Raw genomic sequence first — 14,062 nt, 5'->3', positions numbered from 1 at the left:
TGGTGTTCATAGGATAAAGAAATGTTGGTTACTAGGGACTTCACAGAGATAATGGCACCTGCTCAAGATTACCACAATTGGGTATTTTCAATTACTTGGAATTAAAGTCGGATGTGTAAACAGCTTTAGCTAAGACTCACAATTGGTAGTGAGTCACTTTTTAGAGACATGAAGTAGACTGTCTGAAATAGGTAAATCCTACAAATCCTATTACAGGAACATCGAGCCCTTAGGTTCTATAGTTTATGTATGGCCACATTTTGGAGGGCTTTTTTAAGTAGTAGAATTATTGTTGATTTTCTAGGGATTTAATAGGAGATCTTGAATGGAGGTGAAACATATAGAAGAATATTATTCTCTGGAGATATAAAATATGTTTAGGATAAATGGCGGCATTGGATGAGCTGAAGGTTTTTCAGGGTTTCTAGTTTCCAGAAATAATCTACTAGGCCAAAGGAGGTGGTAGGAACGGATTAGGGATGAGTCTGCAGGTGTAGTACAGTGACACTTTCATATATACTCAGTGCTACATACTCATTCATTGATTCAGATATTGAGTACTTAATATTACCTGGTATTTTGCCAAACTCTGAGCACATCCCTGTGAGCAAGAGTGATGGCCTTTTATTCTAGTAAAGAAGAGAAATAAAATGTGTAAAGAATATAAATACACATTGGGTTATGCGATGTTAAGGAAAACGGTGGTCCTGCTTTAGATATTACAGTCAGGAAAGGTCTTCTGTGAGGAGCTGACAAATGAACTGAGATCTGGAGGATAAAAAGGCAACCACTTGAAAAGCTAGGGGAAGGATGTCACATACCAATGGTGTAAGTACAAATCCCTGAGTTGTTAATGAGCTTGATGTGATCCCAAAATAGATAGGAGACCAGGGTGGCCTTAAGGTAGTTACTGAAGGAGAACATTTTTAAGAAATGAGGTTAGAGAGGGACTTGTAGACCATGGGAAACAGGTTAAATTCCATTTCAAATACAATGAAGAAACATTGGAATGATATAATCTGATTAATTTTTCTTAATTTGTTTCTTTTGAAATAAAAAATCACAAATCCTTTTGTAACAAGTATAGTGCAAGGAACTTTTCCCCTGAAATCATTTGGCATTTATTTGGTTACCTGGTTTTTCATCATCATTTCGTACCTTATATATTCTCATATACAACCATCAAAATCAGGAAATTCACACTAATATATTACTGTCACTTAATCTTCAGATCCCTTTCAAGTTTTATCAGTTGTCCCAATAATTTTGTTTTATAGCAAACTGACCCAGTTCAGAATTATGTGCTACTTTTACTTGTCATGACTCTTCAGTCTTGTTAGGTTTGGTGCAGTTCTTCAGTCTTCCCTTGACCTTCATGGCCTTGACACTTTTGAAGATTACAGGCCAGTTATTTTATAGGATATCCTTCAAATTAAGTCTGTGTGATGTTTCCTCATGATTAGCTTTATATTATTTATCTTTGTCAGGAACACCACTGAAGTAATAACGTAGTCTTCTCTTTGCTTACTATCAGGTGGCAGATAATATCAATGGGTCCAATCATTGATGATGCTCCCTTGGATTATCTGATTAAGGTGATATAGCCAGGCTTGTTTCTCTCCCTTTGCAGTTAATACATATTTTGCTGGAATTGACAACTTTACAATTGTGAAATAGCCTCTTTGTTCCTAGTAATATAACTTGACCTTAAATCTATTTTGTACGATATTAAAACAGCCACTCAATCTTTTTTGATTGGCGTTAGCCTGACCAAAATATAGTATGGCCATACTTTTCTTCTCTTTCTTTTTAGCCTATTTGTATAGTTATGATTAAAATCAGTTTCCATGGACAGCATTTAATTGGGGCTTGCTTTTTTAACCAATATGACAATCTTTACCTTTTAATTGGAGTGTGTTGGGCTGTTTACATTTAGTGTAATTATCACTATGGTCAGGTCTAAATCTATCATCTTGATGTTTATTTTCTATTTGTACCATCTGTTTTTTGTTCCTTTTCCTGCTTTCTTTTGGATTGAGTATTTTTTATGATCTAATTTTATTTTTCATTAGCAGTTTATTAGATATCCTTATTGTTTTTTTATGTGTATGTTATTACTATAAAGTTTACAATACACATCTTTACTTTATTAAAGTCTGCCTCCAAGTAATATTATACTTCTTCACTTAGAGTGTAAGAATAGTGGTAAATTTTGTCTGCATACATTATAAGCGCCACAATTCATTTTATTTTCTAACAGTATATTTTCCTTTTAGAAGATTTTAAATGAGAAAAACATCTTCTATTTTTACCCATATAATTACCATTTCCATCATACTTTATTCCTATACATAGATCCAAATTTCTTTTTCCTAGAGAACTTTCTTCTACTTTTATTGTAGAGTAGATCGTCAGGAGATAAAGTCTTTCAGCTTTTGTTTGAAAAAAGGTTTTATTTCACCTTCCTTTTGGAAAGATATTTTTACTCTGTATAATTCTAGGTTGACAGGGATCTATTTTATTTCAATATCTACACAATGTTCCTTCATTATCTTCTGGTTTGCATGGTTTCTTACAAGAAATCTGCTATCATTTTTGTCTTTGTTCCTCTCTATATAATGTGATTTTTCTTCTCCATCTGTTTTTCCATGAACTTTTTTTTTTGACTATACGTATTTGTTGGGTACAGATTTGAATATCAATACCTGTATACAATATGTGGTGATCAAATCAGGATAATCAGTATGCCCATGTTTACAAAATGTGACCCTTAACCAATTTCTCACTAAGCCCCCTCCTTCCCCTTTCTAATCTCTAATAATCACAGTTCCTTTCCCCTTTTTTTTGAAAGTTCAACATATTGTTGATTGTTGTTTCTTTCTTTCTTTCTCCCACTTGTGAGTGAGGACATGCAGTATTTTTCTTTCTGTGCCTGGCTTATTTCACTTAACATAATTTTCTCTAAGTTCTTCCATGTTGCTCTGAATGACAGAATTTTATTCTTTTTTATAGAACAGCTGAATAATATGCCATTAAGTATATATACCACATTTTCCTTATCCAGTTGTCTGTCAATAGACATTTAGGTTGGTTCCAACTCTCGGCTACTGTAAATAGAGCTGCGATAAACATGGGAGTGCACGTGTCCCTTCAACATGATGATTTCTGTTTCTTTGGGTATATGCCCAGCAGCAGGATTGCTGGATTGTATGGTAGATCTATCTGTAGTTTTCTGAGGAAACTCCATACTGTTTTTCATAATGGCTGCACTACTTGACAGTCCCACCAACAGTGTAGGAGGCAAACCCTGGATCTTGGTGTTATCAGCACCACATTCTAACCAACTGAGTTAATGTGCCAGCCGTTCTCCACCTATTTTTAAGATTTCCTATTTATCACTGATTTTTAGCAATTTGACTAAATTGTGCCTTAGTATAATTTATTTTGCTCGAGATTCATTGAGTTCTTGAGTGTATAATTTTCATTAAATTTGAAATTTTTTCAGCCATTATTTCTTCAAACATTTTTTTTGTACACTCCTTTTCTGGAACTTTAATTGCATCTATGGTAGACACGTGATATTGCCCCACAAATCACCTACATTCTGTTAATTTTTTCAGCTCCCCATGCTGAGCTATGCTCCCTGCACCCCACTGTGTGAATACCCTTCTCACCCTCATAAGGCTTTGACACCACATGCCAGGCTGCCACTCCATGGGGACACCCTCCTCACCTAGTTTAGTTTCTTTATCCTGTTCTGTGCCACTGCTGTTTCCTTTTCTCTCCACCATTGATACCTGCTTTGCTCTGTCCCACCTAATGACTTTAGGACTTAATTGTTCAGGAAGGAAAGAAAAAGGAAAAGACAAACTGATTTATGTTTTAAAAAGCTTATACTCAGTCTGCTGTGGGAAAAATGGACCATAGAAGAGCAGGAGTGGAAGCAGAAAATTGGTTTAAAAACTGGACTAGGGTGGAAGCAGGGGAGATAAAATTAAGTGGATAACTGTAAGCTATGTTTTTTAAAAATTTTTTTGTCAGGTGGCCAGTACAGGGATCCGAACCCTTGACCTTCAAGCTATGTCTTGAAATTAGAAAAGCAGAATCAACAGGATGCATTGAAAGACTGTATGTGGTAGATGACAGGAAAAGGGAGAAGTCAAGCACAACTCCTAGCTTTGGGCCTTAAGCAAAGAGTTGGATAGTGGTTCTACTTACTTGAATGGATAAGGGTGAAGTGGAAGTTGGAAATATTAGAGATTTTGAACTTTATGTGCCTATTAGATATTCAGGATACTATCTGTAGGCAGTTAGATGCCTGAGCTTAGATCTCAGGAGAGAGGTCAGAATGATAGACACAAAGTTGGGAGTCATCGAAATACAGATTGTATTTAAAGCCACGAGGCTGCCAGATCATTTGCAGGAGAGAGCATAGCTGGAGAAAGCCCCAGGTACTGCATTACTCAGATGTCAGGTGGAGGAGGAGAAACTGATAAATGAGACCGAGAAGGAGCAGCCAGTAAAGTAGGAAGAAAACTCTAAATGGTGAATCAAGGAAGCCAAGAGAATAGAGAAGCTCTAGAAAAATATGGAAGCTGGAGGAGTTGACTTTTGCAGAGAGATCAAATAAGAAGGGGCCTGAGGAGGATCCATTGGGATGGGGGACAATATGGAGGTATTTACTTTATTGAGAACAGATTTACGTGAGGAGTACACTCCAGCTGGAGTGAGCAAAAGAATGGATGAGTGTGCGTGGAGGCTTAAGGATTTCACAGAAGCATCAAAAGTGGAGAAATAACAAAAGACACAGCTATATAAGGACAAAGAAAATGGAAAGATGACAATAGCAGAGTAGATATAATTTTTTTTTAAGATAATAGACAGAAGGTGGATGAGCGTAACTCTCCAACAGAGAAAGCTACACCACACAGGCCCGCATCGGAAGAGAGGATGAGTCAACCACTGGTGAGTTATTTATTCTGCGGAATCCTGGATAGGCTCCTCTGAAGATACGTGTGTGCTATGTGGCTAAATGCAGTAGGTACCTCGGCCCCAGGTCCCTTCTTCTACTTGAGTAGGAGTTGTTAGGTGAGTACACCTCTCTCCCTCACATGAGCTAGGGGTTTTATCTCTAGAGATATTGAAACCAAAGAAGCTCTGGACCAGGGATACCAGGTGCTGCTGAGGGTAGGATTGAGGAGCTGTACTAAAACTATACAATTAAGTGAATGCTTTCACCCTGAACTCTAAAACCCACATTGCCTCTTCCCTTACTCAACTTCCAGACCATCGGTAGCTATGCTTATGCCCTCTAGGCAGGAATCTAGAGAATTCCTCTTTTGGAAAGAAATTAGCCCATGCTAGAAAAGACCCACAGATCATGACATTTTGTGGGTCTTCCCAATGAAAGCTGCCATGTGTCTGCCAAGTTCCCCTAGAGCTAAGCCCACCAGCTAACTGGCCCCACCCCTGCACACAGAGCTTCCAGCCATCATCTTAATGCCTCATTCTCAAATGCGAAGGACGTTCTGGGATCACCAGATAATTGATGAACATCCCTAACTTGAAATACAAAGACTGAAAGAAACACATCCTTATGAGCAAATTCAGAGACAACTAAGACAATACAGAGAGCAAAAACAACTTCAAATGTCTTCAGCAAGGTAAGTGAAAATATAGCATGCATAAAAAAACCAAAGAGATCTCTTTGAAATTTAAAAGAAAAAACCCACCAAATTTTCAAAATTCACTAAAATGAATAGAGGACCTTAGAGGCTAAGGAAATGTCCCCAAAGGAAAAATAAAATGACAGAGACAGAAAAAGAAATACAAATAATAATATTAATAATAATAATAATTAGAGTGTCAGCCCAGGAGGCTAAACATCCAAATAATAAGATTTTCAGAAAGGCAGAACAGAGAAAATGAATGGGAGGCAATTATCAAAGAAAAAAATGCAACAAAATTTCCCAGAACAGACTGACATGACCTTCAACTCTAAAGATTCCTAACAGTGAAAAAAGAATTCACATTATAGCTCCACATCATAAGATTGTAGAACACCAGTTATTAAAAATCCTAAATCTTCCAGAGAAAGAAATGGGTCTTTTTAAAAGGGATAAGTGATCAAAATGATATCAGACTTCACAATCTAGAATCTGGAAACAGTGGATCAATGCCTTTTTTTCTGAGGAAAAATGGTAGCCAACCTAGAATTCTATAACCACCTAAACTATGAATCAAATGAGAAGATGGAATAAAGATATTTCCAAACATATAAGGTCTACAGACTACTAGATCCATTTTCCTCTTCCTCCTGGGTACATGGATAGGTTACATTTCCCAGCCTCTCTTTTTAAAATAAATAAATAAATAAACAAATAATTTTTAAATTAATTCATTTTAAGTTAATTATTTTTTAAATTAATCAACTATTAATTTTTAATTTAGTCAAATGATTTTTTTAATTGGACATTTTTGTAGGGTACAAATTTTGAATGGTTCCCAACCTCTCTTGTAGCCCGGTGTGGCTACATGTCTCAGCCCTGGTCAGAGGATTGTGAAGGGAAGGAATATATATAATTTACACTTCATTAGCTTAAGAGGAAATCCCTATTCCTTGATTTATATTGCTTATATTCTCTATATATATATATATTTATTTTCTGTGTATTACAATGTTTTGACATCTTTTTAAAAGTTAATTTATTTTTAATTGACATAATAATTTATGGGTACATAATAATTTATGGGGTACATATTTATGGGGTGCAGTGTGATTTTCAATACCTGTACACAATGTGATGTTCTGACATCTCAACACACTTTTCTGGCGAGGGAGAGACTGCCTTTCCAGGGCTAGCCAATTTGTAGAGATAGCAAAAGACCCAGCCAGGAGCATGTCTTTAAAATCCAGAACCCTACCTCCTCTATCTGGCCCATACACTCCAAGAAACAATATTCCTCTGCCTTAATAATACCAGGACCAGGTACCAGGCAACTAAGGACCACCCCCTATAACCCAAAGCCTGCAGAAATTATTCAAACTAGTCAATCCTCAGCTGTTCATCCTGCCCTGCCTTGCCTTTCCTGCAGAAACCCCAATGAAAGAAATGGTCTAAACCTTCTCCTTGCTTCTGTCTTCTGCTTCCTGACTACCTTGGTGTCTTTCTCATGTGGCCCTGCATGGCACGCTGTGCCCCCTGTCTCTAGGATGGGTGAGTATAATAAACTTTGTTTTTTCTTGAGCCTCTTCTCTTGTGGCTGCACCTTGACTGGCCATATCATAGAATAATACAAAACACTCCTCTTTTACCCTTTGTGGGGGCCTAAATGATGATGACATTGAAATCCACATGTTGAAGATGGCAGAGCCCCCATCACCCTACAATACTCACCTTGGGACTGTTACAAGGGAGAGAGATATATTTTTTTCATTTTATTTTTTAACTTGTTTATTTTTCAAAGTCACTTTTGGGATCTCTTTGTTATAACAACTTAGCACTACCCTAATAGTGCATAAAGTTTTAAAACAATTTTCTCTCATGAACCTTCTCTCAGGAAGCTTCTAGAGGCAGTGGTGCTCCAAAATAAAGCAAGAAAGAAGAATATAGGAATCCACAAGAGGGAAAAGGGAATTTCTAGAATGTTGGTGATGGCAAATTGTAAGGCAATAGCTGGGCAGCAGGCCTAGAGAGAAACAGTATTGATTAGCCAGATGCTTCCAAATGGGATTTCTCAGGGAAAAAAGTTAAATTGATAGACTGCCTCATGTGTATGGAGAAGAAATTGATACTTCTAGTGGAGGTTTCAGGATGAATTAATGATATATATGAAGAAAACCAAGGAAGGCTATTATTAATACCTAGAAAAACAAAAATGCACAGGAAAGGGAAGTCATTATAACACAATATATGGACCAACTATAAATGTTACTTGTATAGTTATCATAATGTAAACACTAAATACTAATTTAACACCAAAATGTGATACACTCATTGGGGAGAATGTGAGATGGAATATGAGATGTGCAGGGGGAGGGTCCAAACTAAATATTCCTTTTCATTTCTAATAGTCAATAAATCATGCCTGAAGCAAGAAAAACAGCTCAACCAAAAAGCAAGTAATATCAGTGTAAGATTGTTATTTAGAAATGCAAAGGTAAATGCCAGAAGAAACTCTGGGAGCAGGACTCGAGGGTGAGAAGCAGTCAGAGAAAGGGCGTCAGGGACTGAAGTTTTATTAGAAGGCTTGTAGGACTATTGCTTTTTCAGAACTATTTACCGTACCTAATAAAATAAACTAAGCAAGTGAAGGGAGGTGAGAAGTGGAAGCAGCAAATGCGGGGCGCACTCTCAGGAAGGGGGTGACGAAGGAGAGCAAGGGAGAGGCTGTGGCAGGGGAGTGACGTGGGGGGGCCTTGGGGTGGATGTTATTCAAACAGCGCTCAGTCCAGGGACCTCTGTGATCACACGCCTGAGGGGTTGCTCAGCCCACCCCAGCCCACCAAGCTTATGGAGTCAGGATCTCGGCGGGGGCAAGTGCCTGGAAACCTGGGTTTTCATGATCTCCCTGGGAGACACTCATGCGCACTGGACTCAAGCTTGTTTGGATGCTGTTGGAAAGGATCTAGGAAATGCAGAGTGGAAAGAAGATGGGAGGAGAAGGAGAAACACACTGAGCAAGGCCCCTGAGACGGCAGGAGGGGGGAGGGCCCAGCACCCACATGAGTGGTTGATCCTTGCTAACCCACTGTGATGGGCTTACAGGGGAGATGGTGGGTCACTTTATAAATCTGGCGGTGGGCAAATGGGGAGGTGTCTGTCAGCACCCTGCACACTTGCTCTCTTTTAGAATAAAATATTATTTGTGTCTGTCTTTTGCAGTAGTCCGGGAGTTCCCCGAGGGCAGGGGCTGGCTTTTCGTGCACGACCCCTCACCATGGCTTATCATGCAGGAGTGCCTGGCCCAGAGCAGGAGCTCTGTAACGGTTTGTTGAATGACTACATGAATGATCCATCTGAAGTAAAGAGATTATTGTTTAAAATCAGATGACTAGAACAGGAATTAGGGATTGGGATAGGCGAGAGGTAGATTTGGAAGTCATTGGTAGGTAGACAACAGCTGAAACACTCGGGATGAAAGCCACAGGAAAGGGGAAGAAAAAGAGAGAACACTGAAGGAGGGATCGCTGGAGCAGAGCAAGGAAGCGAGTCCAGAATAGGATGCGAGAAACAGGTGTATACTGTGGAAGAAAGGAGAAAATCACCCCAAAATCCTCCAAATCATTCAACCTAGACCTTTCCTTTCAACACTGTACCTCCCTCTTCTTGATGCGCTATCCTATAGTAAAGGCAAAGGAAATAGGTAAGATGATTAACCTGGTCTCTCATAATTAAGGAAAAAGCATTGATATTGTAAGAAATCACAGGCAGATGTCAATGGAACCGGTTCAGACAGTAGGAATCACAAGGGAGCCCTGATTCACTTGTCCCTCAGGCTATTACCTTTCCCACCACCACCAAAACAGTTGCCAGAGCCCTGGCTCCCCACTGGCCACCCTCCAGTTTGTTTCTATCGGGAATTCTGAGGGTATGGAACATGGATTTGAAATCAGGCAGCACTTGAGGAAGGAGTATTTTTACTTGACTTTAGACTCAGAAACTAGTTCTAATTTGGAATTAAGAATGCTATTGGAACGAGAATTTTCCAGTTAAAAACAAAACATTTATCCAAGATACAAAGAAAAGTGAGACAAAGCCCACCCTACCCCCTTCATGTCCCCACTGCTTGTGCTCATGCCACAGAGCTGGGGGAGACGAATGGAGCTTTGCTACTAAGGTAGCATCAGAGTCATGGTCAATGGAATTGGGGTCAGTACTGGCTTTTGCAGAAATAGGCAAAAGAGTGAATCATCTTTGTTTCTGAAGAAGATCGTGCCTGGGCAGGGAACCCCTGTCTCCTTCAGACTCTATGAGATCTCCATAACCCTCTCCCTCATTAACTGATAAGTCACTCACTGTGTCCCAGGACTACAAAGAGAAGCAGAAACAGGAACCAGAAAGCAGGAGAGATTTTTCCTCTTTTCATCTTGAAATGATCCACATGGGAAGTTGTCATCTAGAACACCTGGGTTCCAGAGGAAGGAAGGGCCTTGACAGAAAATGAGATTGCACGAAAAGAACTGAAGTCCAGCCAGTGCCAGGGTGAGCCTTGGGGTGGGGGGTTGGAGGGAGCTCCACAGCTTGACTTCCTATTTTTCTTCTTTTCTTCTTGTGGGCATATCTATGGCATTTATAGCTCCTATTGGGTGCAGGAGGTCAGAGCTTCAGGCCCTCCCTCCCCAGGGAGGGGTGTCTGTGCACCAGCTAGGCTTTCTGCTGTTCAGGGCTGTGTGCAGAGAGGTGCCCTGCAGGAATCAAGGCGGAAGAGAGGGCGACATGATCAGAGGGCACAGACAAAAGGAGAAGGGAGGGAAGGAATCAGATCTGACAGCATGGAAGGGACCCACCCTTGAGCCAGAGACCTGTTTTCCTTGGGTATGCCTCATTTCCAAAGCAGGAGGCCTTTGTAGAAGAAAGAGGAGGGAAGAAAAGGAAGCAAATGGGTGCTAAAGGTCAGTAGGTATCTAATTGGAGGAAGCTGGGGATTAGGAGGGTGTGCAGAGTTACCAGACACACGCGAGGTTTTCTCCAGAGTGCTCCTTCTAGACACAGAGCAGCACGTGGTTGTGTGAGTGATGTGCTCCACTCATCGTGGACTCTCCAAGGGTGAGGAAGGTGGACACTAAGTGAGTCTCGCTTCCAGTGTCAAGTGGAGGTGAGTGGGAAGGGGGTGGGCACATAGTTACCAAGTTCCCTGGGTCCATCTTTGACAATGGGTCTTCAGCATGGGCCGGGGTGCCTAACTCACCTGGGTCCCTATTTCCAATCTTCACAGCTAGCAGTGGGTTGAAATTTACACCATTACTCAGATGTGCAAGGAAGTAAATGTAACTCAATTTGCTGTCACTGATCTGACTTAGTTCTTGGGTTCTTGTTCCCATTAATGGCAGGGGGGCTGTGGTAAGGGATGAGGATACAGAGGTAAGCTTGCCAAATATTGGTGATTCAATTTCATTTCCTTTTAAAAGGGGCTCTTTTGGAGTGCGTACTGTGTAGTTTCATTTCTATGAAAGTCAAGTGTAGGGAAAAGTCATCTGTGATGATTGAAGTCAAAACAGTGGCTACCTCTGGAGTGCTTTTGATGGGGAGAGGGTGGGGGAGACTTCTGGGGTGATGGGAAAGTGCACATCTTGATCCGGGTGCAGGGGAGGTGAGTGGATGCATGTTAAAATTCCACAATTTGAACACTTACAATGTGTACACTTTGCACATGTTACTGCATATATTTTAAGCCTCAATTTTAAAATTAAAAACAACAGTCAAAGGGCACAAAATTTAGGTTATAAGATGAATAAGTTCTGGGGATCTAATGTACAGCTTGGTGACTATAATTAATAATACTGTATTGTTTACTTGAAGTTTGCTAAGAGAGTAGATCTTAAGTGTCCTCTACCCCCGTCCCCCCAAACACACAGAGGGGAAAAAAATGGTAAATATGTGTGCTGAGAGTTGTGTCAATTAGTCTGATTGTGGTAATAATCATTGCACAATGTATACTTATATCAAATCATCACAATGTATACCTTGAATATATACAATTTTCATTTGTCAATTATACCTCACTAAAGCTGGAGAGGATTAAAAACAACAAAAAATAAGAACTTTTAGTCTTTTTTAGGTAAATGTTCAGGCCCTGTGAAGTCCAATGCCTCCTCTCAGGGCTGTTTTTCCCCTGTCGAGGGGTCTCCCCTCCACCTCCTCTTTCCCACACGCCCACTGAGGGGGATTCATGCCTCTTACTGGTGCTGTGGAGAACGACTCTGGTCCTTCCCGCTGGTCTCTCCTGAGTTTGACTCATCCCATCTGGTCCCTGGGAGCCTGTGCTGGTGTCCAACAACCCTAAGACACAGGGCGACTGTTGTGTCCATTTTGCAAATGAGAAAACTAAGTCATGGAGAAGAAGCCAAGCAACTTGGCCAAACTCACAAAGCTAATAAGTAATAGAGTCAGGAATTAAACCATCAGTCCTGCTTCAGAGCCTGCGCTCTTAAGCATGATAAAGCAAGTGTGTCATATGCAAACTGGGCTTCAAGTCTGGCCCCTACCTATCTTCCTCCAACCAGATTGCATGCTCCCAACCTCGTCCTATGTAGAAATTCTGGAGCTGTCACTGTTGGAAAATACCTAGTATAGAAAACTACAGATGCCGAGGAGACCCAGCCATGTAGAGTTTGAAAAAAAGATGGAAGAGTCATCAGAAGGAAAGGGTCAGAAGAATCAATGAGTTAGGATCTGGTTGCCCGAGTGAAGCTGACTGGCCAGAGATCATTTTTTGAGTGCCTGTGTGGAGAGTCATTTCTGACAACTGTAAAGCAAAGAGCAGCAAGACTTGAGGGCTCGGAACTTGCATTTGTTTTAGAGAGTACTCAGAGATTATTTTCTCACAGTGTAAGGAACTCCAGGGTCCAAACACTGACATAAAGCAGACAATTTGTAAACACACGGAATAGATTTGAAATTCATTATTGTACAGCCTGTGCTGAAAGTCCTATTTAGGAAATGCCTGAGTTCCAGATTCTCACGGCCATGTCTCCCCACCTCACCATGTCCTGGCTCAGAACTTCTTCAGCCAACTGGATAATTGTCTTTCTAATTTTAGTTTATTCCCAACTCAAGCAGAGCTCTCCTCATTACAAGAAATCTCAAAGGTACCTTCCCATATGACATATGGTTGATCAGAAAATAACTGAAACAAAAAGAGACAAGGTTTTTTGTGAAAAAAAGTCAAAATGATCTATGTCAGTGGTCCATCTTCCTGCAAGCTGGCCCCCTGATGGAGGTAGCCATCCTTGGATTTGGAGGTGAAGATCTTTCATGAGGCTGCTTAGACTTCACCAAATATCTGCAATCACCATTCATGTAGAAACATCCTTCTGTGCTTAAGCAGCAGTGTTCAAATTGTCTCTGCTCATATATTTTCAAAAAGAATTTTTTTAAATTATGTATTCCTTCATCTGCTTATTTTTAATCTAAATTTTTATCATAAATTTAATAATTGCAAATAATGTAATTTCTACCATATTGAAAATAAAGATATTGCAATAATAAAACAGTTTTACTACTCTTTAAAGTGCTTCCATTGGACTCTAAACACTGTAGCATCTCAATACCCAGCATTATCCTTTTTAGTAAAATAGGCGAACTCTTCCCCAACAGTCTGGATTTTTGCATTGTTCTCGCCACTTTGTAAACTTATAGTTCATTTCACTTTCCCCACATTATTCTATTGTAATATATACACATGGTTATAATACATTTAAAATTAATAAACTGTATATTTTAGGGAAGTTTTAGGTTCACAGCAAAATTGAGTGGAAAGCACAGTGCGTTCCCAAATACCCCCTGTCCCCACCCGTGCACAGCCTTCCTGACTATCAGCATCCCACACCAGCGTGACACATTTGTTACAACTGATGAAACTATAATGACACATCATTGTCACCAAAAGTTTACATTAGGGCGACAATATATATTATATATTCTGTGGGTTTTGGCAAATGTTTAATGACATGGATGCACCATTGTAGTATCACACAGAATAGTTTCTCTGCCCGAAGAACCCTCTGTGCTCCGCCTGTTTGTTTCCTATCCCCGTAACCCCTGGCAACCACTGATCCTTTTACTGTCTCCATAGACATAATTTTGCCTTTTCCATAATATCAGATAGTCTGTAATATTTTTTTGCTAGAAAGCTTATTGATCATCCTATCATGCTTCTCTGCACCAAAAGATATGTCTATAAACTTTAAAAATTTTTCCTGTGATTTGTAAGACTTAGGTGTTAAATTTATACCCTAACAAATTTTTTGGTGAAAAGTAAATGAAAATATTTTTCCTATTAAATGTTTTTTCATATTTTCAAAAAAATACAAACCATTAACTTACCCAATATAAAAAAA

Source organism: Cynocephalus volans, chromosome 5 (assembly GCF_027409185.1).
Source record: "Cynocephalus volans isolate mCynVol1 chromosome 5, mCynVol1.pri, whole genome shotgun sequence".
Taxonomy (NCBI): Eukaryota; Metazoa; Chordata; class Mammalia; order Dermoptera; family Cynocephalidae; genus Cynocephalus; species Cynocephalus volans.
The sequence above is the reverse complement of the archived record's forward strand: the minus strand, read 5'-3'. Positions refer to the sequence as shown.